The sequence below is a fragment of the Microtus oregoni genome, unplaced genomic scaffold, assembly GCF_018167655.1.
Source record: "Microtus oregoni isolate MIOR12 unplaced genomic scaffold, Mior012 000002F_ref0000024, whole genome shotgun sequence".
NCBI classification, from domain to species: domain Eukaryota; kingdom Metazoa; phylum Chordata; class Mammalia; order Rodentia; family Cricetidae; genus Microtus; species Microtus oregoni.
Window position 1 is genome coordinate 26667404 of NW_024543061.1, and position 27768 is coordinate 26695171.

The 27768-nt window shown below is 39.4% G+C and overlaps 1 protein-coding gene across 7 annotated transcripts in view; it reads right to left on the reverse strand.

The window, feature by feature from the left end:
- Znf638 (zinc finger protein 638) overlaps nucleotides 1-9926 on the reverse strand; it is a 73566-nt gene extending 63640 nt beyond the window's left edge. For 6 of the 7 annotated variants that reach the window (XM_041679769.1, XM_041679779.1, XM_041679758.1 and 3 more), the window contains exon 1: nucleotides 9812-9926. The gene's annotated coding sequence lies outside the window, so the exon portion shown is untranslated. Of the gene's footprint in view, nucleotides 1-9801 lie in introns of all 7 variants that reach the window. The other variant, XM_041679721.1, reaches the window with a different exon arrangement.
- Nucleotides 9927-27768: the final 17842 nt, after the last annotated feature.

The following is a 27768-nucleotide window of genomic DNA, read 5'->3' on the forward strand; positions in this document are numbered from 1 at the left end:
CCTGGAATCTACAGGGTAGAAGGAGAGATCAATTCCTGAATGTTATCCTCTGACCACCACACAGAGCTTGTGGCACACCCACCCACAAACATATACACAAAATAAATAGGTACATTTAAAAAAGAAGAAATCAATAGCAGAAATGGGTTTCTTGGCACAAGTATGAAGAAATGGTTACACAGATTAAAAAGACACTACCATTAGATCCCATGAAGTAGAGAAAATAAAGCTGGCTTCTGGCCTCCACCTGTATAATCTGACACGTGTCCACACATATACATATTAATATTAACTTTTTACAATCTTACACTTGAGATTTTATAGAGTTTCATGTTTTCAATGTTGTTTAATAGTCATCCCACCTGAAATAAACAAAATCCCTGAAAGCAAATAGTTCCTACAACACACCATTTTACAGATTAAGCCTTAGAACAGAGCTAAGAAGTAACCATATTTCAACAAAACCCACATTGCCCCCTGGCTTTTCTTTTCATGCTGAATCCCAGATAATAAATTTATTTTATAGCTTTTTTCCTAATTATTAAAAAAAATGTTCTTTACCTTTTATCAAAAGCAAGGAAAAAGAAAAAAATAGCCCATAAACACCCAAAGAAAAGTTTTCTATAAACTCATCACAAAAGGAAAATATTATTTTAACTTTCTTTTTCTAGGTCTATTACCTCTATCTTACTTTATGCTGTTCTGTTAGAACACAACTACAAAATATATCAATTCACTTTGGCACTTACGAACACAGCTACGGCAACAGTCACTTAATACAGCAGTCCAATTGTTTGTTTAATCATAAAAATAACATGCATCTGTGCTTTCTTTCACCTGTTGACCTCTTCTAACATACAGACAGATCCATTCAGCCAATTCTTTAATGTCATTAATTCTGCTGTGTTTCTCAAAAGAGGCACAGTCACAGTTTAAGTGTTACATGTTTGGCTTAGATTAAGTATCATGTTAGATGCGAAACTGGCAAAATGTATCATTTTTAAGGAAATGGTCAAGGAAACAATCAAAAGCACTACCTGGCATCATTAAAAGCAGCACTGACTTTCCTGCTACTTGAAAAGATGGATGAAAATAATGGCTTCAGGTCTAAATTTTAAAACCAAAGATGAGGGCTGGAGAGACGACTCAGCAGTTAAGAGCACTTGCTGTTCACCATGTTCTTCCTAAGGACCCAGGTATGATTCCCAGCACCCATGTGAGGCAGCTCACAAACATCTATAACTCTACCTTCAGAGGATCTGATGGCTTTTTCTGGCCTTTTCAGGCACCTGCACACACATGACATACAGACACACACATACACATAAATAGATCCTTAAAAGATTTTAAAACAAAGACCAGCTGGTACCATGCAATGCTAGGGACAAATCACAATTAGACTACATATTAAAAACCCCAAATAGCAGTAAATCTTTTTTTTTTTTTTTTTTTTTGATTTTCGAGACAGGGTTTCTCCGTAGCTTTTGGTTCCTGTCCTGGAACTAGCTCTTATAGACCAGACTGGCCTCGAACTCACAGATATCCGCCTGCCTCTGCCTCCCGAGTGCTGGGATTAAAGGCGTGAGCCACCACCGCCTGGCTAGCAGTAAATCTAATAGTTATTCCTAGGAAAAGCTTTTTGAAAAAAAAAAAGGATAATAATCGGCTAACTTTATTTTTTGCTAAAAAAAAACCCATTCTATATTAATAAATGCATCTCCACAGCATAACAATAATTTGATGATAAAAGATACTCTCCTGAAAACAGGCAGATAGTCTCACCTACCTTGCTGTCCTTAACAAACATAGTACATTAGGGCTGGGATGATGAATCAGTAAATATCAGGACCTGGATATGATTCTCAAAGCTGGGTATAGTCATACACTGGGGAGACAAACAAGCAAATGTTTGGGTACTCACTGGCCAACCAGTCTAGACGCACACTTGTTAAGTTCCAGATCAGTAAGAGACAAGGTCTCCAAAAAATAAAAATACTGGGCTGGGGAGATGACTCAATCATGTTAAGAGGGTTTGTTACATTGCACAAATATGAAGAAAGACCTGAGTTCAAATGCACCAAAGTCACACAAAGGGGGGAAGCATCCCAGTGCTTCAGGGAAACAGATACAACAGCATCATTGGAACTTGCTGGCTACCAACTTAATTCTAGATTCAGCTAGACCCTATTTTACTGCAATAAGGTGCAGAGTGATAAACAGGGCACACAAAGGTAAACAGTAACTGAAGAACATCCAAGGCTGTTCTCTGACCTCCATACACAAACACACACACACATGTACATACAGACAAACAAATAAATGAAATAGCTTAAGAGAAACTACCTGATCCAAGCTGGAATAAAAAAAATCATCCCTGGGATTACTTAGTCATAATTACAAATGGAAAAAGGGGTTAATGTTTATAAAACTCAAATGCTGCTGAGAACTGTATTTACCAACTTACTGAGAAAGCACAAGCACTAAAACAAGACCAAGTTCCCACAATGCAGGGAAGTAGTACCAAAAGGTAAAACAACACTGAAAGTTTGGATGCCCAGCTATAGTTGCTTCTGAGATGCAACTGCACCATTGTCCACCAACCTTGTGGTTATATACTTCTCTCATGTAGAATATGGGCCAAATTGTTTCCATCTCCCTAAAGGGCTTTGGTTACAACATGTTAAAGTAAGAATACGTAACTAACTATGCCTTAAAGTGTCAAAAACATTAAGCTACAAAAGAGCATATAGAGCAGTGGTTCTCAACCTGTGGCCCAAGACCCCTTTGGGATGGAACAGTCCTTTCACAAGAGTCATATATCAGATATCCTATATATCAGATATATACATTACAATTCATAACAGTAGCAAGATAGCAACAAAAGTAATTTTATGATTGGGGTCACCACAACATGAGGAACCATATTAAATGGTCAGAGCATTTGGAGTGGTGAGAACCACTGATATATAGAATATCTTTCTTGGGGGTGGGGGAGGAGAACATTACTTATGGTTACAAAACACGAGTGACAGTAGAGAAAACCAGTTACTCATAAAATGTCAAATGCCAGTAATACTAAGAGGACACGGGAATATTTCAAGTAGGACATCTTTTGAATGGTTTTGACCTCAGGAGGCATGTGAAAACAAATCAATAAGAATGGAAAGGGAAAAAAAAATCTTTATCTAAACTAAAAGGAAACACGCATAGTCATATTTTACACAAATAACCACAATCCTAAACCAGGCGGTGGTGGCGCGCCTTTAATCCCAGCACTTGGGAGGCAGAGGCAGGTGGATCTCTGTGAGTTCAAGGCCAGCCTGGTCTACATAGCTAGTTCCAGGGCAGGAACCAAAAAGCTACGGGAGAGACCCTGTCTCAAAAATCAAAAACAAAACAAAAAACCCCACAATCCACCTAAGGGGAAAAAGAAAACTAATCCAAGTATGTCACAAATTCACTATCAATTTAAATATTCTTTTGAGTAATATGGACAAAACAGTTCCAAAAGAGTTTAATGCTACTGAACTGAACAAAAGTAAATGTTTTCATGGTATTTGAAACCAGAGTTCTCACTGTGGAAGACAAGATACACAAATAAGAAGTGGGAGGAAGCAAGAATGAACTAAACAGAAATAAAGTACAAAATACTGGCGTCTATACTAACCAATGAAAGAGAAGGGAAAGTTCTTTGGAGAGGAGAAGGTAGAAAATAAAAAGTCATCATTTTAAAACTATCAGTAAAGCATATCTTAAAAAAAAAAGCCAGGCAGTGGTGGCGCGCGTCTTTAATCCCAGCACTAGGGAGGCAGAGACAGGTGGATCTCTGTAAGTTCGAGCCAACCTGGTCTACAAGAGCTAGTTCCAGGAGAGGCTCCAAAGCTACAGAGAAACCCTGTCTCAAAAAACCAAAAAAGGGAAAAAAAGAAAAAAAAAAGATGTATCTTAGATAAGAATCTGAGCAAGTGTTATACACAGAATGAGTGGGTGATGTACAAGACATTTCTATGTTTTCAAATGTCTCTCCTCAGCAAACAATTTAGCCACCAAATGATGAAACAGCATCACCCATGAAGGGTTGATGAACATATGCAAGTGCAAGTCAGATCTGATACATAACACTACTGTGTTTAATCAAGAATACCAGATGAATCCAAAATAACAAATAGTCTATGAAAGCATTCCAGGTTAAGCAAGTATAAAAGAGACATGACAACTACATGTAGTATCTAGTCCTAGACCAATCCTATACTTAAGTGAGGAAAAAAAATCTATAAAGAGCACTAATGGGTGAAGCAACAAACCAGATTACTGACTAAATAATATTATCAGTTCAATTTAAATGCTAAGTATTTTAGAGATAAAGGAGCACAATGTACAAAATGTAATGTCAAATGAGAGAAAAAAATTCATTTTCTTGTCACTCAGAGCTTAAATTCACTCAAAACTAATGATCCAACATTTTATATCCATCACTGAACTATATAACTTCTTCTTTTTTTTTTTTTTTGATTTTTCGAGACAGGGTTTCTCCGTAGCTTTTGGTTCCTGTCCTGGAACTAGCTCTTGTAGACCAGGCTGGCCTTGAACTCACAGAGATCCGCCTGCCTCTGCCTCCCGAGTGCTGGGATTAAAGACGTGCCACCACCGCCCGGCTACTATATAACTTCTTAATTGTAATCTAGATCAAAAAGATTACAAACAAATAAAACACAAGGCAGGTAAATTGCAATATAATGAAGAACATTACCTGCAAATTTTATTTGGCCCTTACTTTTTCTACATCATGTACTCTCCCTAACTACTGACTGTTAGTCAGCCAGTTACAAAATCTATAATAATTTAATCTTTGGGGAAATTTCCACTGATTCGAACATACCCTCCCAAAGTAGGAGGACTGCCAACGACTGATTTCATACAAAACTGGTTCACTCCCATTAAGTAAAACTTAACACTATCAACTAACTTTAGAGAGGTAGCACACACACGCACACACACACACACACACACACACACACACACACACAGTCTAAAAACTTAGACCCTAACAAAACAAATAAAAGAACTCTGACCATATATATTCAGTGTTTCCATCCTGATTCTGCTGTTTATTAACAATGTGGCACTAAGAAAGCAGAGTGTAATTTGAAGTGGGAATTTAAAAATATATTAAGGATAGCTCAGCAAGTAAGAGCCTTTGCGATTCTTGCGGAGGACCCAGGTTTAGTTTCCAGCACCTACATGGTGGTTTAGAATTGTCAGTATCTCCAATTCCAGGAGATCCAAAGTTCTCTTCTGGCTCCCATCAGGCACTGCACACACATGGTGCACAAACATACATTCAGGCAAAACATTCATATACAAAAATAAAATTTTAAAAACCTCAAGAATATGCTGTGAAAATAATATTATAAATCCTGGCATGCAATAGGTACTCAACATTAGGTAAGTAAACAAAATGTTTTTAAGCAGATAGGGGTTCTTTAATTAAGTTGTTAATAACATATGGGCAGCTCCTGAAAACGCTGTATTTACACTCCTGCCTTTCTCTCAACAATTCCTAACCTGAGATCTAGCAGTGAACAATTCTATCCACTAAGTGTGTATTTAAAGTTACATCAAAATGCATAGATATAAACGTTGATGAGGCAAGGCCTTACTTATCTATTATTTAATTTATAAGAAACAGTGTTTCCTGAATAAATAAAAAGTAGTTGAGGAACTTATAAACAAACTTAAGAGATATATCAAGCAATTACAACAATAAACAAACTGCTCCAGTTACAAATCTCTTTAGATCTTCAAAAACTTTTAATAGCCGCAGATGTGGTAGAGGGGAAATTTCAATACCGTCTGAATGGCTGATTATTAAGAAACTATTATTAGCAAAAATAAACATTTATTAGTAGTTGTTACTAATGATTTTATATAAGCAATTTTACTCCTAAATATTTTAATTTTGATCTGAGTTGTTGGAACTGATATTAGATACTAGACTCAGAGCCTTTAATCCCAGCACAAGGAGGGAGGCAGGTGGAGCTCTGTGGAGTTCAAGGCCACCTTAGTCTACTTAATAGAGTTCAAGTCTACGTAATAGGGTAACAAAGACACTGTCTCAAAAAAACAAAAACAAAACAAACAAGACTTGTTTAAAATAGGGTAGAAGTAGAAACTTGACAAGACTCACCATTTGTTAGCAATTACTGAAGCTGGATGATAGTTACATGGATAAGTCATATAATTCTTTTTACTTGTGATATTTACTTTTTAAAAAAATATTTATTTATTATGTATACAATATTCTGTCTGTGTGTATGCCTGCAGGCCAGAAGAGGGCACCAGACCCCATTACAGATGGTTGTGAGCCACCATGTGGTTGCTGGGAATTGAACTCAGGACCTTTGGAAGAGCAGGCAATGCTCTTAACCTCTGAGCCATCTCTCCAGCCCCATGATATTTAATTTTTATGTAATAAACAAATTAATCTGGTAGCAGATGTTCGAGAGGCGAAAGTAGGACCTAGAAGTTGAAGCCAGTCTGAGCTACATAGCAAGATTCTGTTTTAAAATATAAAAATAAAATTCAAACAAAAAAATTCGCAATTTTCACTAAGCAGAGACAATTTTAAAGGCTACTTGAAAGTTTAATAAAAATAAAATTAAGAAAATAAAAAATATAAAGACTTACTGTAGGACTGGACCATAAAGTAGTTTAGTTTCTAAGGGCTGAAAAATAATCAAAATATATATGCCCCAAGATAATCACTAAGATCACGTATGTACCTTGGAGCTATCTCTCCTATGCTCCCCATTCTTATCAATCCAAATTTATTATTCTTGACCCTCAGGGAATCCATGTGACTATGGGTTTTAATTCTACACCGTATCTTTTCTTATTTTTCTATAGTCTTTCCTCCCATTTGGACTTTCTTTTCTTTACTTTTTTTTTTTTTTTTTTAGTTTTTTTTTTGGTTTTTTTGAGACAGGGTTTCTCTGTGGTTTTGGAGCCTGTCCTGGAACTAGCTCTGTAGACCAGGCTGGTCTTGAACTCACAGAGATCCGCCTACCTCTGCCTCCAGAGTTCTGGGATTAAAGGCATGCGCCACCACAGTCCAGCCCATTTGGACTTTCAACCACAAATTTCAAATGGAACAAAGGTAAAACAATAAAAAAGCCGGATATAAATGAGGGCTTATTAAGTTAGTCACAGCAATTTTTTTTCCTTTTGCTGACCTCTAAACTATCACATTTCAATGTTCATTAGCTCCTGTTTCCTTGGAAAACAACCCAAACTGTGGGGGTACCGATATATTAAAAGTACTGCTTCTTTATAGCTTTCATTAAGAAACTGGACAGTCTTATTCAAACCTTACAACAGCAAGGCACAGTGAACTAAGTATTTCAGGCTCTGACACTCAGGAGCTGAGTTCATGTATTCAATACTGATGCATCCAATACATGCCTGTTACTTAGACACAAAGAGTAACATAATTGTTTAATTATTACAAAGCAAGCTCAAGTCAGCAATTCCAGCTCTTGGAGTTACCACCCTGCCTCCTGCCTCCAAGTCCAAGGCCACCCTGCTCTGATCTACATAATGAGTTCTAAGATAGTCTGTGCTACCCAGCAAGATCTTGTAAATAAATAATCAACAAACTATTACAACAGATTCTGGTAAGTGAAATAAAAGGAATGTATAAACTTGATAGATGTAAAACATTGTCAAGTTTGATAACTTTCAATTCTATTAATTTAATCTAAATTCCTTTTTTAGTTGAAAGGGAGTATCTATAGGCTGCAATTTTCTATGAGGTGATATTACCTAGTCACATTAAACTTAAAAAAAAAAAAGTACAGCTGAAATTCATTAAGAAACATCTATGGATAGGAGCATTCCATACTCCATCTCAGTGGTCATGCATATAACAAGAAATACCAAGAAGCAAGTAGTATTACTTTACAAATAAGAAAACAAAGTTCAGAAAAACTAAAGCAATTAATGTCTCACAAATAACAATAAGAAAATAACCGATTCGAATACATAACTTCTGGTTCCAAGGCCTATTCTCTGTACATTAAACTCGTCATTTTTGTCTATTACATAAAAATTAAAGTGTCGAAAATATCCTTAGAAAACTCTTAAGACATCCTGAAAGAGGTGACTGAAAACCTTTTTTAAGCACACGCCACAACAAAAGCAAAAACTAAAATAAAATTAGTATACACAGTAATACATGCGTGTCAAATGAATACATTCTGAAACAGTTTATCAAAAGAAATGAAGACTTGCGATTTCTTTCAGCTGTTTTATCTTTACCCACTGGTTTCAACACAAATAACAAGGCAGGGAATGGCCTAGCATATTATAGAGTATTACATTTTGGATTCCACATATCTGAAAGTACACATTACAGAATATGGGAATATAAAAGTCAAATTTTATAAAGCAGAATGCAATATATGCCCATTAAATCTCAATTGTATAATCATTAACAACATTTAGAAGAACGTAACAAACAAGTTTTTTTTTTCTGTGTCAACGTCCTTATATTTGTTGAAATATTTTTCCAGTTTATCATTTTAAACTTGTAAACCGAAGCAGTAAACACAAGGGCGATGGTGGCGCACGCCTTTAATCCCAGCACTCGGGAGGCAAAGGCAGGCGGATCTCTGTGAGTTCGAGACCAGCCTGGTCTACAGAGCAAGTTCCAGGACAGGCTCCAAAGCCACAGAGAAACCCTGTCTCGAAAAACCAAAAAAAAAAAACCAAAAAAAAAAAAAAAAAACACAACTTCCTTGAAAAACGAGTTAGCCCTTCATACACAACGACGGGAATGGGGTGGAGATTGTGTGTGTGTGTGTGTGCGCGCGCGCGCGCGCGTGCACAGTTTTAAAACTGATTTAGGAAAGATGAATTCGCATGGTTAGATGGATCCCGTTGACAAGCTTTTCTTTTCTTCAGAACTTTTCACACTGAGTATTCCTTTCAGAATTCCCAAACTGCCAAAGGGTTTGGGAATTTATTTAATATTTTAATACTAAATAGCTCAAGGCTACAATCATTGTCTAGCTCAAAGATTTTGTAATACTAAGACTCCCTCATAGGCAGTTACTTCAAACAACAAGGATGTCTGAAACATCCTCGTGGATGAGAGTCAGTAGTATAGACATCTTCTCTTGGAACAAAACAGGCCCAAGTCTGGAAACCACACCAACACTGGCAGTTATCCCTGAGGTGCGGTGTTCACGACTCCTCTTAAGAATGTGGAAGTGTCACCGCCATTTACGACATCCTAGAGCCGACATTCTCGGCTGCACTGCTCACTGGGGCGCTTGGTCCGCAACACCGCACGCCCCCACCCCAGCCCCCCTCAAGGACGCGGTTCCAGCAGGGCTAAGGGAGCACGCGGCCCACAGGGGCTCCGAAAGGCGCCCGAGCGCGGCGGCCGCCCCGACCGGCTCGCTGTCAGGCCGGAGGAGCGGCAGAATCGCGGCGCAGAGGAAGGGGCGTCCGGACCTCCCCGAGGGCGCCGCCCGCTCCTCCGTAGGGCGGCGGCATCTGGCGGCTGCGCCCAGCAGCACTGCGGCGCGACGGCGCGGTCGGTGAGTGGCGAGGGGAACGGACTGCGGCCCAGGCCCACCCAGGGGTCCCTCCGCTCTGCCTGCCCCCGCCGCCGCCATTTTGTGCGCAGCCGCTGCGACACATACAATAGTCGACCGCGACCTCAGAGGGACGGCTCGGGGCCTGCGCCCAGGGCCTCTGCCTTCCAGCCCACGGCTCCCCGCAAGGCAGCCGTCCTACCTATGCCTACCGACTAACAGCTGGGTCTCATCCGTGCCCCACACAGTTTAGCACTCGGCCTCCAGTCACGACGACGAAGCAGCCACCTCCTCCATAGGGCTACACGCATGCGCACCTTCTCTTAGCTCCCTAGTCCACTCATCGCGCCTGCGTGCCTCGGGTCAGACGTTCGCTGGAGACGCTAGCGACTCGGGCTGGGCCGCACTCTGCCTACAGGGGGCGATCGCCTGATTTGGCGGGCCCTGAAGCTGTAGCGGTCGGGGTACCATCATTCAGGTCCTTGCCCGCCACCCCTCCCCCACTCCATCCCCGTCCCGCAAACCAGGCTGGTCTTTAAGCCTCCTCTTTGTCCTGAACTCTTCCCTGATCACTATTTCCCCAGAATCACAAAGTAACGTTCACGTCGCACTTATTAGCATAATAATTTAAATATGTTAGGCATCCCCAGACTTCATCCCTTAACCTTTTTTTCTTTTGAGATTTCGGTCTCACCAGGCAGCCCTGAATGGTCTGAAACTTCCTATGCAGAGTAGGCTGGTTTCAAACTGAACAGATTTCACCTGCCTCTGCCTTCCAAATGTCGGAATTAAAGGAGTGTTCCACTACACCCAGACTTACCTCCCTACCTACAAGAGCTAGTTCCAGGATGGGCACCAAAGCTACAGAGAAACCCTGTCTCGAAAAAACAAAAAAATAAAAATACAAAATGGGAAATTAGAATGGAATGAAAACTCACTAAGATAAAAGACCTAACACTGGAAATCCCTTTATATAATTTCACAATTCAAACAAACAAAATACCTGGGTGGTAAATATTTATCTTGATTTTTACCCATGAAAAATTTTGGATTAAGAAAAAAAATTTTAAACTGTCTCTTCAATGCCCTGTCTTCTCAAATTGACTCAATTATGCCAAAGGAAACAGGCACTGCAAAAAAAAAAAAAAAGGCAAAATTCAATCCTTGCCAACTAGGTAACATAACACACAGTGACACCCTGCTTTGAGACTTTCACAACTGTTTTACAGACCACAATATTCACACCAAAACAAGTATAGGAAGCCTGGCTCGGTGGTGAACACCTTTAATCCCAGCTCAGGAGTCAGAGGCGGGTGAATCTATTAGACTAGCCTGGGTCTACAGATTCCATCTCAAAGGCCAGTCTGGGATACGCAATGAGTTTGAGGCCAAGTGAGTGAGAGGGTAAGACACTGCCTCAAACAGGAGCTTCTTTAATATCTCTTTCTCACATCTAGTGACTTGACTGTCTTTTATCAGAAGATAATTCTTTAAGAAAAGCTTGTTTTTGTCAGGCATGGTGGCACACACCTTTAATTCCAGCACTAGCATTCGGGTGGCAGAGGAAGACAGATCTCTGTGAACTCAAGGCCAGCTTGATCTAAGTAGAGAGTTCAGTAATGGGAACTGAACTTGAACCATCTGGAAGAAAAACAGTACACACTCTTAACCATTGAGCCATCTCTCTAGCCCAGAAGGTAATTAATATATATATAAAGAATATCTTCTATGTGTATTGATGGTATAGAGGTATGCCTTACAAAGAATATTTATCTTTTGTTAAATTTAGTTTAACTCCTTTAATATTTTCTCTCTCTCTCTCTCTCTCTCTCTCTCTCTGTTTTGTTTTTCGAGACAGGGTTTCTCTATGTAACAGTCCTGGCTGTCCTGAAACTAGTTCTTGTAGACCAGGCTGGTGGCCTCAAACTCACAGAGATCAGCCTGCCTCTGTCTCCCAAATGCTGGGATTAAAGGCTTGCGCCATCACAGCCTGGCTAACTTCTTTAATATTCCCTGTCTCTGCCATTCTAAACTTTAAATTTTCATGCAATCAAATCTATCTGTAGGACTCAGCCATGACAAGCTCAACAGAGGCCCAAATCTCAGTAGTTTACCCTAAGGCAATACCTGGTTCCAAGAAAGCCCACAAACAGAGACCACCCAGGCACCACCCAAAAACAGGCCATCCAGAGGAAATTCCTAATATTCCAAACATTGTAGATAGGATCACCTGTCAAAACACACCCATTGCTTTTCACCAGGACATCCCTAGACAAATGTCAGCCAATCAGGGGTCCTGAACCTTAGAAATCCCTCACCCCAACCTTTGCTATTATAAAAACTCAACCCAACTGAGCTCAGGGCTCTCTGATCATGCAAACACATTGGACACACAGAGAGTCCAAGTTTGAACTTGAATAAGAATAAAGGCTCTTTGCTTTTATCTACAGTACTAGGACTCCTAGATAGTTTTTGGATCTGGGCATAACTATCCTTTTTTCTTCATGACTTCTGCATTTTCTTTGTAGTCTAGAAAGCCCGACTCTATCTCTTATGTGGTGTTTTGAATAAGAATTGCCCCCAAAAACTCATATATTTAAATGCTTAGTCATCAGGGAGTGGCACTATTTAAGAAGGATTACAAGGTGTGGCCTTGTTGGAGGAAGTATGTCACAGGGGAATGGGCTTTGAGGTTTCAAAAGCCCACACCAGGGGAAACACGCCTTGCTTTCCCTCTCTCTGCCTAGGGATCAGGAAGTGCCTCTCAGTTACTGCTTCAGCCACTGCCTCTGTGCCTCCATGCTCCCTTCCATGATAATGGATAACTCTCTGAAACTATAAGCAAGCTCCCCAGTTAAATGCCTTACATGAGCCGGACGGTGGTGGCGCACGCCTTTAATCCCAGCACTCGGGAGGCAGAGGCAGGCGGATCTCTGTGAGTTCGAGACCAGCCTGGTCTACAGAGCTAGTTCCAGGACAGGCTCCAAAACCACAGAGAAACCCTGTCTCGAAAAACCAAAAAAAAAAAAAAAAAAAAAAAAAAAAAAAAAAAAAAAAAAAATGCCTTACATGGTGTCTTTTCACAGCAAGAGAACAGTGACTAAAACTGAAGCTGGTACTAGGGACTGGAGAATTGCTGAGAAAAGCCTAACCATATGAATAAATATGAAAGAGTTTGGGATTTTAAACAAGAAAAGTGGTTAGATGCTTTAAGCAGGGCTTAAATGGGCCATACTAGTAGGATCATGGAAAACAATACTGAGGGCAGTTTGAGCTGTGAGGGTCCAGTTCAAGAAGTTTCAGAGGGGAAGAATATTAGTAAGTGGCCTAGAGACCATTCTTGTGATATTGTGGCATGAATGTGGCTGCTTTTTGTCCTTGTCCTAAAAATCTTCCTGAGGCTAATCTGAAGAGTTTTGAATTAATGACACTGGCAGGGGAGATTTCAAAACAGCCTAGTGTCATGTAGTTATTAGTAATCATTCTTATTTAGATCCATATGGAAAGAAGCAAGATGGACAAATAGAAATACAAAATGTACAATCTGAGGTAAAAAGGAGTACCAGGAAGCATAATGGAGCTAAATCCAGCACTCAAGGAGATAGAAAGTTTAAAGAAAAGTCTGATGTTAAATGGGATAAAGGGTGTGGCAACCTCAGGGCAAGGACCTACTCAACTAAACTTCCAGTTTATGAAAAGAAATTAAAAGAAATCTTAAACTGGTAGGGAAACCATCAACAACAGAAAACTGTGGCAAATGTAATAAAAAGAGGGAGACAAGTTCCAGTCCCAGCAAGCAGCAGAACTAAGCAATGTCAGTCACAACAATATGGTTCTGATTTTAGAGTTAAGGATATAAGAAAGGGGTTATTGAATCTCTCTCCATGGCTAAGGAAAGCTCCTGAGGCCAGGCTTATGTCAGGAGGTCCAGAGAGGTCATTTCACGAAGCTATGAAGGCAAGGTTTGAATTGTGTTGGAGATGCCAGAGTCATAGAATACCTGCCAAGGAGAGCAGCAGACCAGGTGTGGAGCCAGCTCGAGAGAGAAGTGTGTTGCAGTCAACAAAGCTGGAAGGAGATGGAGTTCTAAAGAGCGTTTTGACACTGAACATGGAGATCCAGAATTTGGTACTTACCCTGCTGGTTTGGGGTCTTGTTTTGGTCCAGTATTTCCTCATTATGCCCCCTTTATTCACCTTTGAAATGGTAATGTATATTCTGTGCCATCGTGTGTTGGAAGTCTGTTATCTGCTTTTTTGTTTTACAGGGGGTTACAGTTGAAAAATTGCAATGAGTTTCAAAGACTTTGAACTTGGAATTTTTAAACAGTGTTGAGACCATAATAGACTATGGGAACTTCGTTGAGGTTTCAAAAGCCCTTGCCAAACACAGTGTTGCCCACTCTCTTTGCCTGCATATCAGGATATAGCTCCCACCCTTCTTCACCTTCCTGCTGCCATGCAACCTGCCACCTTCCTTTCTGCAGCCATGGTCCCTGCCATGATGATAAGACACTAAGCCTCTGAAACTGTAAGCAAGCCCCCAATTAAGTACATTTTTTATAAGAGTTGCCTTGGTCATGGTGTCTCTTCTCAGCAATGGAATTGTGACTAAGACACGTTAGAAGAACAAATTCCCAAAAATTATATAAAAGTCTCTAATATTTCTAAATTTTTATTTACGACTGTCCTAGTTACTTTTAATGGTCTATTTGACAGAGCCTTAAGTCATCTGAGAGCCTCATATGAGGAAGCAAGAGGCATCAGATCCTCCCAGAACCAGAGTTAAAGGCAATAGTAAGCTGTCTGACATGAGTACTGGAAACCAAACTAGGAAGTATTGTTGTGGAATATTATTTTAACTGGACTAAGATGTGTTATATTTGTTTATGCTTCAGAATATTACTTTAACTATGTAAAGGTTTGTTACTTTTGTTTATGCTAGCCAGAAACATGCCTAAAGCTTGACTGAGCATTCAAAATTAATTAAGTCTCTTTGTCATGATTTGGGAGCTGGTTGGTGGCCCAAAAGAAAAGCTTGGTGCAAAGTGTCTTTCTTATAATTGATAAAGGAGAACCCTGTCCACTATGGACAGTATTATCCCTAGACAGGTGGTTCTAGACAATGTAAGAAGGCTAGCTAAGCCATGAGCAAGGCAGCAAACACTGTTATTCTATTGTTATTTTATCCAAGTTCATGCCTCCAAGTTTGGGCTTTGATATCTTTCAGTGATAAATTATGACCTGGAAGTATAAGCTTAATAAACCCTTTCTAACCCAAGTTTCTGTTGGTCATGGTGTTTGGTCATAGCAACAGAATGCAAAGTAGAACACCATCACAACTTTCTAGCCTATGCTTAAATATTTGATCAATGTAACATTTTTGAGATAAGATCTCGCTAGCTTCATTTTCTTAAAAATGAATAAAGTCAATCCCAAGAATTTCAAGTTTTAAAGGCAAACCATCGTTTCCTCATCTGATTCATATCTTCTCTTTAAAATAAATAAATCATCCTCCCCTGGGCTCCATATTCTGGACCACACCTTCAGCAGAAGACGTCGCATAAGACAACCACCCACCACCCATTAACATTCTTTAAAGCCCACCCAACAGCCCCAAACTGAACACTTCACCTGGGCTCCATATTCCAGTCCACACCTTAGGCAGAAGATTTCTGCTTTACTGGAGGCCATACCAGTCCTAGAGATACCAGAGACCAAGTTAGCACCCAGAATCCCAGAGGTACCACAGGTACATGGAACCCTAGAGGCAACTTTGGCACCCGAAACACCAGAGGTCACACAGGAGGCAAAAATCTCAGTGGAGATACCACTACTGGACCGGAAGACTCCCTGGTCACCAGAACACCAGTCCACTCAGACCAGAAGGCCAAAGAGGAAACAGAGACAAAGGGAAAAAACATTCATCTAACAAAATAAACTCAAAAATCAGCACATAAACATATAACAGCCTCAAACCCAAATGACTAAAGGCCAGTGTAAGAACACAACAACAGCTATGGTACTATGATACCATCAGAGCCCAGCTATCCTACCATAGCAAGTGCTGGATATTTTAACACAGCTGAAGTACAAGATGATGACCTTAAGTCCAATCTTATGAAGACATTAGAGGCTCTTAAAGAGGAAATTAATAAATCTCTTAAAGAAATCTAGGAAAATATAAATAAACAGGTGAAGGAAATGAATAAAGCCATTCAAGACCTGAAAATAAAAATGGAAGCAATAAAGAAAACAAGCTGATTTGATACTAGAGATAAAAATTCTAGGTAAGCAAACAGAAAGTACAGACACAAGCATCACCAACAGAATACAAGAAGTGAGAATCTTGGGCATAGAAAATATGATAGAAGAAATTGAAACAATTGTAACAGAGAGTCCTGCTGAGCTGGCACATGGCATACAGTGGTCAAAGAAAATGTTAAATCTAAAATGTTAAGGCTGTGGTTTAAAGAAAATGGCCCCCAAAGGGAGAGACACTATTAGGAGGTGTGGCTTTGTTGAACAAGGTATGGCCTTGTTAGAGGCAGTGGGCTTTGAAGTCTCATATATGCTCAAGTCATGTCCAGTATCTCAGACCAATCCTGTTGCTTCTGAGTGAAGATGTAAGAACTCTCAGCTCCTTCTCTAGCATCACGTCTGTCTGCACGCTGTCTTGCTTCCCACCATGATGATAATGGACTAAACCTCAAATAGTAAGCAAGTCACCACAATTAAATGCTTCCCTTTATAAGAGTTGTCATGATGTCTCTTCACAGCAATAGAAACCCTAAGACAGTTCCTAACACAAAACATCCAGGAAACATGGGGTACTATGAAAAGACCAAACCTAAGACTATTAGGAACAGAAGAGGACTCCCAGATCAAAGGTCCAGAAAATATTTTCAATAAAATAATAGAAGAAATTTTCCTTAACCTAAAGAAAGAGAAGTCTATAAATCTACAAAAAGAACACTAAATAGACTGGACCAAAAAGAAAGTCCCCTGCCACATAATTATCAAAACCCTATGTACAGAAAAAGGAAAGAATATTAAAAATTACAAAGGGAAAATGCCAAGTAGCATAAATACAGACCTATCAAAATTACACCTGATTTCTCAACAAAGACTCTAAAAGTCAGAAGGGCCTGGAAAGATGCCTTGCTGACTCTAAAAGATGACAGATACTAGCTCAGACTACTATACCCAGCAAAACATTAAATGACCACAGATGGAGAGAACAAGACATTCTGTGAAAAAGTCAAATTTAGACATCTATTCACAAATCCAATCCTACAAAAGATACTAGAAGGAAAACTCCAACCCAAGGATGTTAACTATACTGAAGAAAACAGAAAATAAATAATTTCATACCAGCAAACCAAAAGAAAGGAAGTGCATACACACACTCACACATACATACACACTACCACAAACAACATAAAATAACAGGAATAAACAATAACAGGAATTAACGATCATTAGTCATCAATATCTTTCAATATCAATGTTCTCAATAAGAAGACAATAAATACCCAACAAAAAGACATAGGCTAAAGGAATGGATGCAAAAATACAGGATTCATCCTTCTGCTACATACAAAAAACATACTTCAGCATCAAAGTCAGACATTATCTCAGAGTAAAAGGTTGTAAAAATATTTTCCAAGCAAATAGATCCAAGAAGCAAACTGGTATAGCCATTCCAATAACTAACAAAATAGAATTCCAACCAAATTTAATCAAATTAGATGGGAAAATATATTCCATAACCATCAAAGGAAAGAATACTTCATACTTATCAAAGGAAAAATCCAGCAAGATGAAGTCTCAATTCTGAACATTTACGCCCCAAATGCAAGGGCGCCCACATTTGTAAAAGAAACATTACTAAAGTTTCAATCACACATCAAACCCTATATATTAATAGTAGGAGATTTCAATACTCCACTCTCACCAATGGACAAGTTATCTAGACAGAAACTAAACAGAAAAATAACGGAACTAACAGATGTTATGACTCAAATGAACCCCAAAACAAAAGAATATACCTTCTTCTCAGCACCCCATGGGACCTTCTCCAAAACTGATCATATACTCAGTCACAAAGCAAATCTCAACAGATATAGGAAAAGTGAAATAATCCCCTACATCCTATCCAACCACCATGAATTAAATCTGGATTTCAACAACAGCAGAAACAACAAATAAGTCTACAAACTCATGGAAATTGCATAACTCTCTACTGTATAACCACTGGGTCAAGAAAGAAATAAAGAAATTAAAGACTTCCTAGAATTCAATAAAAAATGAATTCACAACATACCCAAACTTATGGGACACAAGGAGAGCAGTGGTAAGAGGAAAGGTCATAACAATAAGTGTCTTTATAAAGAAATTAGAGAGATCTCATACTGGCAACTTAATGGTACACTTGAAAGCTCTAGAACAAAAAGAAATAAATACACCCAAGAGGAGTAGATGGCAGGAAGTAATCAAATTCAGGGCTGAAATCAAGAAAATAGAAATAGAACAATACAAAGAATCAATGAAACAAAGAGTTGGTTGCTGTGGAACACCCCCTATGTACACTGTAAAGATTTGTCACTTGAATTGGTTTAATAATAAAATGATTGGCCAGTAGTCAGGTAAAAAGTATAGGCAGGACAGTCAAACTAAGAATACTGGGAGAAAGAAAAGCAGAGTCAGACACTAGCCAGCTGCCAAGGAAGCAGGACATATAGAAAATGAGATAAGAAGCCATGAGCTACATGGCAAAACATAGATAAAAAATGTGAGTTAGGTTAAATGTAAGAATTAGGTAGTAACAAGCCTGAACTATTGGCTGAGCATATATAACTCATATTAAGTATCCAAGTCAGTTATTTGGGAAGTAACTGCTGGTCTTTGAGGACATGGGGTTAGGAAAGGGAAACTTCTACCTAAAGTTGATTCTTTGAGAAAATCAACAAGACAGACAAACCCTTATCCAAACTAACTAAAGGGCAGAAAGAGAATATTCAAATTAACAAAATCAGAAATGAAATGGTAGACATAACAGACAGCAAGGAAATCCAAAAAAAAATCATTAGGTCTTACTTCAAAAACCTATACGCCACAAAATTGGAAAATCTAAAAGAAATGGACAAATTTCTTCATATACCACTCACCTAGGTTAAATTAAGACCAGATAAACAATTTAAATAGACCTATAACTGCCAAGGAAATCAAAGTAGTATTAAAAGTCTTCCAAAAAAAACCCAGGTCCAGATGGTTTTAGTGCAGAATTCCACCAAACTTTCAAAGAAGAGCTAATATCAATACCCTTTAAATTATTACACAAATTAGAAATAGAAGGAACATTGTCAAATTCATTTTATGATGCCACAATAACCCTGATACACAAACCACACAAAGACTCAACAAAGAAAGAGTTGCATGAACATTGTTGCAAAAATACTCAATAAAATACAAACAGAATCCAAGAACATATCACAAAGATCATTTACCATCATCGTGTAGGTTTCATCCCAGAAATGCAGGCATTTCAACATATGAAAATCTGTCAATGTAATCCATCATATAAACAAACAGAAAGAAAAACCACACACATGATCATCTCATTAAATGCTGAAAAAGCCTTTAACAAAATCCCATACCTCTTCATGATAAAAGTATTGGTGAGATCAAGGATACAAAGAACATACCAAAATATAATACAGGCAATATAAAGCAAATTAACAACCAAATCAAATTAAATTGAGAGAAAATTAAAGTAATTGCAGTAAGAGCAGGGATAAGGCTGTTCACTCTCTCCATAGCTATTCAATATAGTACTGAAGATTTAGCTAGAGCAATAAGGCAACCAAAGGAGAACAATGGGATACTAATTGGAAAAGAAGTCAAAGTATCACTACTTGCAGATGATATGATAGTATACATAAATGACCCCAAAAATTCTACCAGGGAACTCCTACAACTAATAAATACCTTCAACAAAGTGGCTGGACACAAGAGTAACTAAAAAAGAAAAAAGAAAAAGTAGCCCTCCTATATACAGGAAATCAGGGAAACAACTACTCTTTACAAAGAATAAATAGCCACAAACAATATAAAATATCTTGGGGTAACTCTAACCAAGCAAATGAAAGACCTGTATGACAAGAACTTCAAGTCTTTGAAGAAATTGGAGACGATATCAGAAGATGCAAAGCTCTCCCATACTTGAAAGACCCCCAGAGTTGGGAGACTCTCACTCAAGTCTCGGGATAACACGACCCCCTAAGAACTCATGAGAGACCATCCTTGTTGCAATCACACGAGGTTTATTGACAGGAACCAGCTCACTGGGGCTGAGATTCATATCCCATGCAGGGGTAGAGGAGTTCGACCCCCAAGTAGCTGGGAGAAGTGTATTTAAGGGAATAAACCACAACCCAAAAGGGGTAGGGAGGGCATCATTGGAAGATCCCAAAAATACCAGTGATAATCACAAGGGGCTAACTCCCCATTTCTCAAGATTGTTCTCAAGATTATAATCTAACTTTGTGGTCAGCCAGTTCCTGGAACAAAGTCACCAAACCAGCTAACCTAAATTTTTGGCTCTACTCTTCCTGCTAGAGGGTCTGGATTTATCCTGGTCTTTCATGCTCATGGAACCATAGGATTAACATAGTAAAAATAGTTATCTTATCAAAAGCAATCTAAAAATTCAATGCAATCCCCATCAAATTCCAACACAATTCTTTACAGACCTTGAAAGAACAATACACAACTTCATACTTCATACGGAAAACCAAACAACCTAAAATAGCTAAAACAATCCTATACAAAAAAGAACTGCTGGAGGTACCACAATCCCTGATTTCACACTCTTCTACAGAGATATAGTAATAAAAGACAGAATGGTATTGGCATAAAAACAGAGACATTGATCAATGGAATCAAATCAAAGACCCAGACATAAATTCGCACACCTATGAACACCTGATCTTCGACAAAGAAGCAAATTATACAATGGAAAAAAGAAAGCATCTTCAACAAATGGTGCTGGTCTAACTGGATGTCAGGGTGTAGAAGAATGCAAATAGACCCATATCTATCACCCTGTGCAAAACTCAAGTCCAAGTGGATCAAAGACCTCAACATAAAACCAGATACACTAAACCTGATACAAGAGAAAGTGGGAAATAGCCTTGAATGCATTGACACAGGAGACAACTTCCTGACTAGAACACCAATTTCACAGGCAAAGATCAACAATTAATAAATGGGACCTCATTAAACTGTAAAGCTTCTGTTAGGCAAAGGACACAGTCAATAAGACAAAACAGAAGCCTACAGAATGGGAAAAGATCTTCACCAACCCCATATCTGACAGAGCACTAATTTCCAAAATATATAAAAAAAACTCAAGAAACTAGACATAATCCATCAAATAATCTAATTAAAAATGGGGTACAGATCTAACCAGAGAATTATTAACAGAGGAATCTCAAATGACAGAGAAACACTTAAAGAAATGTTCAACATCCCTAGCCATCAAAGAAATGCAAATCAAAACAACTATGAGATTCCATCTTACACATGTCAGAATGGCTACGATAAAAAACAAACAAACAAACAAACACAGCGACAGCTCATGGTGGAGAGGATATATAGTAAAGGGAACACTCTTCAATTCCTGGTGGGGATGCAAATTTGTACAGCCACTTTGGAAATCAATATGGCAGTTTCTCAGAAAATTGGGACTCAATCTACCTCAAGACTCAGCAATACCACTCTTGGGCATATACCCAAATGATGCTCTACCATACCACAGGACACTTGTTCAACTATGTTTGTAGCAGCTTTATTTGTAATAAGCACAAACTGGAAATAATCTGGGTGTCCCTCAACAGAAGAATGGAAAAAGAAAATGTGATACATTTACATAATGGAGTATTACTCAGCTGTTAAAAATAGTGGCATCATGAAATTTGCTGGATATAACTAGAAAAGATCATCCTGAGTGAGGTAGCCCAGATCCAGAAAGACAAACAGAGTATGTATTCACTTATAAGTAGATATTAGCTGTTAAGTAAAGGATAACCATGTTATAATTCACAAACGCAGAGAAACTAAGTAACAAGGAGGGTTCAACAGGGGATGTATAACTCTCACTAGGAAGAGAAGAAAATAGAATAGAGATAACCTGTGGACATGGGAGAGGTTCTGGATTGGTATGGGCTAGGGATAGGAAGAGGAGGGATCAGGTCAGGAAAGGATGGAGGGAGAAAGTACTGTGAAAGACAACTGGAATCATGAGGCATTTCTGGGATGAGCTAAAACCCAGTCCAATGGTAACTCCCAGGAATCTATTAGGGTGACCCTAGCTAAGATTTCTAACAATGGGGAATGTGGAACTTTGCTGAGGTCTGCAAAAAATCATCCAGTGAGATTTCAGCTGATAGAGCCGAAGGCTTACCCACAAGAATGAGTGCATTCTGATGGAGATAAACCCAGCTCACAAGGCACTATCCTGATTATTACAGTAGATCTCTTGTGAAGCTATAAGCACTCTCCCTTGGTGCAAGATTCAGCAAAGCATAGCTTATTGAACATGATTCTTTTCCATGTACTGGTATATTAGGTCACACACCCCTACTCTCTGGGACCCCCCTCCCAGTAAGAAATTTAGTCACACAGTCAACAACGTTTGTAGGCCCATATTTCTATATGGTGTGGCAGCCAGGCTCTGAAGCCATAGGTCCCACCTGAGGTGGTTACGTAGCCCTGCAAACAGGCTGCACTACCCAAACAAAGGGTCAGGATGTTGTTGCTCCTTTCTTAGTAATTTGGAGGATGCCTGATGGAGATGCTAATTCAAACCTAAGTGACAGCTAGCATACACAGCAGACAGGTAGTTGTGGAATCACTGAAAGCCTTTCACCTGGTTACCTAGGAGACAGAATGTAATGTATTTCCCCTAAGTTAAGTTTTGGTATAAAGTCTGTTTGGAGAAGAAAATGAGAGGAAGCCTTCAGGATGTGAACTCAGGACTTCATGAGGGACCACTGAGAATCTCCCTCCTGATAAAGCCATGTGAATTGTGTCTTTATTTCCGTGCCTCCATGCCAGTCCAGAGAGATAGTTTATGTTGGGGTCTGGGTTGAGAAACTTAATTTAGGATCCGGGCTGCCACTGGACCCCGACAATCCTTGGTTCCCACAGTCTAATCTCCACTTTTTCCCTGACATACATTAGAATCCACCTCCCTGCAACTCTCTTCCATGAGACCTATACCATGAGAGGCAGACCACCTCCAACATACCTGGAGGGCCAGGACCCAAAGGTTAGATATCCCAGAGACCTAGGATAAAACCAAAAAAAAAAAAAGTTGATTGATTTATTTGTTTGTTTTAAAAAATGTTTTTCTTTTTTCAATTTTTTGATTTTTATTGAGCTCCACTCCCTTCCCTGCTTCTCCCCTCACCTCCAACCCTCTCCCAAGGTCCCTATGCTCCCAATTTACTCAAGAGATCTTGTCTTTTTCTGCTTCTCATGTAGATTAGATACGTATATGTCTTTCTTAGGGTCCTCATTGTTGTCTAGGTTCTCTGGGACTGTGATTTGTAGGCTGGTTTTCTTTGCTTTATGTTTAAAACCCACTTATGAATGAGTACATATGATAATTGTCTTTCTGTGTCTGGATTACCTCACTCAAAATCATATTTTCTAGCTCCATCCATTTGCCTGCAAATTTCAAGATGTCATTTCTTTTTCTGCTCCATTGTGCAAATGTATCACATTTTCCTTATCCATACTTCAGTCGAGGGGCATTTATGTTGTTTCCAGGTTATGGCTATGACAAACAATGCTGCTACCAACATAGTTGAGCACATGTCCTTGTGGCATGATTGAGCATCCTTTGGATATTTACCCAAAAGTGGTATTACTGGGTCTTGAGGAAGGTTGTTTCCTAATTTTCTGAGAAATCACCACACTGATATCCAGCAATGCAGGAGTGTTCCCTTTACCCCACAACCTCTCCAGCATAAGTTGTCATTAGTGTTTTTGATCTTGACTATTCTTGTAAGTGTAAGATGGAATCTCAGAGTTGTTTTGATTTGCATTCCTGTGATGACTAAGGATGTTGAGCATTTCCTTAAATGTCTTTCAGCCATTTTAGATTTCTCTGTTGAGAGTTCTCTGTTTAGGTCTGTATTCCATTTTTTTTATTGGATTGTTTGTTCTTTTGATGACCAATTTCTTGAGTTCTTTGTATATTTTGGAGATCAGACCTCTCTCTGATGTGGGGTTGGTGAAGATCTTTTCCCATTCGGTAGGCTGTCATTTTGTCATGTTGACTGTGTCCTTTGCTTTACAGAAGCTTTTCAGTTTCAGGAGGTACCATTTCTTAATTGTTTCTTTCAGTGTCTGTGCTATTGGGGTTATATTTAGGAAGTGGTCTTCTGTGCCAATGTGTTCAAGTGTACTTCCCACTTTCTCTTCTATGAGGTTCAGTGGATGAAATGATCCTTAATGGTATTCTGCTATACTCATAGATTGTGGCCTAGCCCAATTGTTATTAGAGAGGCTATACCTAGCAATTGATGGAAACAGATGCAAACATTAGGAGAAGCTCAGGGAATCCTACTGAAGTGGGGGAGGGGACTGTAGGAGCCAGAGAGGTAAAGGACACCACAAGAAAACCTACAGAATCAACTAACCTGGGCTCATAGAGGCTCACAGAAACTGAATCATCAACCAGAGAGCTTGCATGGGACTGACCTAGACCCTCTTCACTTACATTACAATTGTGTAGCTTGGTCTTCTTGTGAAACACCAACGGTAGGAGCAGGAGTTGTCTCTGACTCTGATGACTGCTTTGGGGACCCTTTCTTCCTACTAGGTTGCCTTGTCCAGAATTAATAGGAAAGGAGGTACCTAGTCTTCACTGCAACTTACTATGCCATAGCTGGCTGATATCCATGGGAGACCTGCCCTTTTCTGAAGACAAACAGAAAAGAAGTGGACTTTGGGGAGGGGAATTGGTAATTGGGGCAGCTGGGAGGAAAGGAGGGATAGGGATCAGAGCATGCAATCGGGGTGTAAAAACAAACAAACAAATAAAAACAAAAATGAGATGAAACAAATACATAAACAAGGGTCAGTGAGATAGTTGGCTGGTAAAAGCACCTGCTATCAAACCTGACAAATTTGAGCCATGGAACTATGTAACGGAAGGAGTCAACTAACTCCAGTAAATTCTAACTTCCTCACATACACATGGTGGCATGCACATGCATGACATACACACACACACTTGCTAAAATAAACAAGTAAACAAAAATTTTTTACAATAATCACACAACTATCCAGTTATAGTTTTACTGATGAGTCAATATCATTTGGTCATTCATTTATTGATCCAATAAATATGTATTCTATATATTTGTGTATACAATATGAAGTTTCCTAAAGGAATATAAATATTATGAATTGTGACATCCTAAAAATCCTGGATAAGGAGAACTTATACCTCCTAGGCCTACATAGGGCTAGCAAATTCATAAAAACAAGCTTTAAAAAGCATACTACTAGTCCAGGGCCATCCTCCTTCATGGGTACTAACTACCCAAGAGGTCATATTCCTCAGCATAGATCAATCACCCCAGGCTCAGAGACTAGGCAATCAAGAATCATCTATATAGCTAGTAGCCAATCCTATACTCCTCACCTTAGCTCTCCCTTCACTACTGCCCTGTCTACTTCAGGACTGACCTGCGTGCTTTTCTACACACATCATACTTCCTGTCTCTAAGACTTAAACATCTAGTAAATTCTGTTTCCTGGGTCTCACCTCCATGACTACTCTTGGGACAGCACCTGACTAACCATCTTATAAAGTAACATAGAACAAAATGCCACTTTGGGGATTGTTGTTGAACTATTCTTAGCATCAAAGAGTCAGTGGCAAATTAAAAAGCAACACTAAGTCCTGCAGTCAGAGCACATGCAGCTTTGCACAAGAAGATAAGCAATTAAAAAGTATATGTCAAAGAAATGCTGTCCAGAAAACCAAAACAAGATCCAAAAACTAAGACAAAAGATTCCGTAGGCTGTCTCCAAGAATGCATTGTTGAGGAAGAAACAATTGAGCAAAGAGCCAAATAAGGGGTGTGAATGCACAGCCTAGAAACCTGAGAATAAAGTCACCTTGGCACAGTTGAGGACCAGTCATATTTTGAGTAAGAGGGGATATAGGAGATGGGTTTGCCTTATACTGAAGAGAAATTGTTGTTTTCTGATATTAGTCTGAGTAAAGGAACAAAAAGGGATTTTAAGTACCTTACAGCCCTTGTGGAACAATATATCTAGTTATGAAGCATATCCTAGTATATTTTCTATGTATCAGAATTATGCAGTTTAATGAGAAGTCATCTTCCTGACCATCCACAGATATATGTGTGCCCATTAGAAGGAATATTTTCACAAGTTAAACACACAAACAGTGGGAAAACACACAAACAGTGGGAAAACACACAAAGCCATGCTTAGGGAAGAAATGAAGTGACTCTTGAGAGAAATTACAGACAGAGACAAATAGTTATGAACAGCCAGGAACCCCACAGCGATTCCAAGTGAAGCTCCCTATTGGAGAATCTCTCATCTGGTAGGTCAGCCTGTTGAACACTAGTTGTCACCTGCTATATACTCTCATGGCCTCCAACACCACCTCTTTGAGACTAGAGGGGAACTGACCTGCCGTGGAATCTTTCAAACGTCCTCTTTCTGTCCTATTTATATAAAATAATCAAGCATCCCCTGTGCCCACTCCATGTCATGTGTACACAGTCTCCACTTCCACAGAGAGACTGTGGTTCTTCAGTTGTTTTGATTAAAAACCAATTCTGATTCAGGCAGTGGAGGCACATGCCTTTAATCCCAACACTCAGGAGGCAGAGGCAGGCAGATCTCTGTGAGCTTGAGGCCAGCCTGGTCTACAAAGTGAGTTCCAGGACAGCCAGGGCTGTTACACAGAGAAACCCTGTCTCTAAAAACCAAAAAAAAAAAAACCCAAACCAAACAAAAGCAAAAAACTCTGTTTCTGGAGATGCCTGTCTCCATCCATCCCAAACTAACAGACACAGTCTAGTCATCTATGTAGAGTCTCAACTGAAGAATTTCCTAGATAATAATGACTTATGGGCATGTCTGTGGGGGACTGTCTTAATTGTTAATTGATGACAATATATTGAATGAGATTGGCTGCATCATTCCATGGGCAAGTATGCCTTGCTTGTTATGAAAAAGCTAGCTAAGAATGAGCATGCAGGGGAACCCTCAAGCATCATTTCTGCATGGTTTATGCTGTACTTCCTTGGCTACAAGAGTGAGTTCCCTGGTTAAAAGTAATGCTGTGTGAAATGGCAAGCAGACCTCCCTTGAGTTCCTGCCTTGACTTCCCTCAGTGATAGACTGTGATCTGGAAGCATAAGCCTGTAGCATAATTTCTAGTTGGTCTTAATAATAAAAACTCGGAGTCAGCTATTACAGGTGAAAGCTGAAGGATCAGGAAGCAGAACAGACAGCCACTAGAGTCCTTACCTCTTACCAATGCTCAGACCAAAGGGGCAATCCTGTCCTCAGACTACATTCTAGACTGACTGCAATGAGCTCCTGTCTCCTCCCACCTTATGTTCCTCTCTCTGCCCAGTTATATCCCTTCCTGTCTCTACCTCCTTAGTGCTGGGATTAAAGGCATATGACTTCCAAATACTGGGATTTAAGATGTGAACCACCATCACCACCACTTGACTTTGTTTCTCTTTTAGTGGACTGGATCCATTTCATGTAGCCCAGGGTGGCATGGAACTCACAAATATCCATCTGTCTCTATCTCCCAAGGGCTGGGATTAAAAGTATGTGCCACCACTGCCAGGCCTCTATGGCTCTGCACTCTGATCTTCAGGCAAATTTTATTTGTTAGAGCATAAACAAAATACAACCACATAACCCAAATAAACCCTTTTCTCCCTTAAATTGCTTTTAGTTAGAGTGTTTTGTCACAGCAACTGAATAATGTCCCAAAAGGAATGGTTTCCAGCTAGTGGTACAACTAAGAGATGACAGATCATGAGGTTGGTGATTTTAATCAATGGATTGATTCATTGAGGAAATTGTAA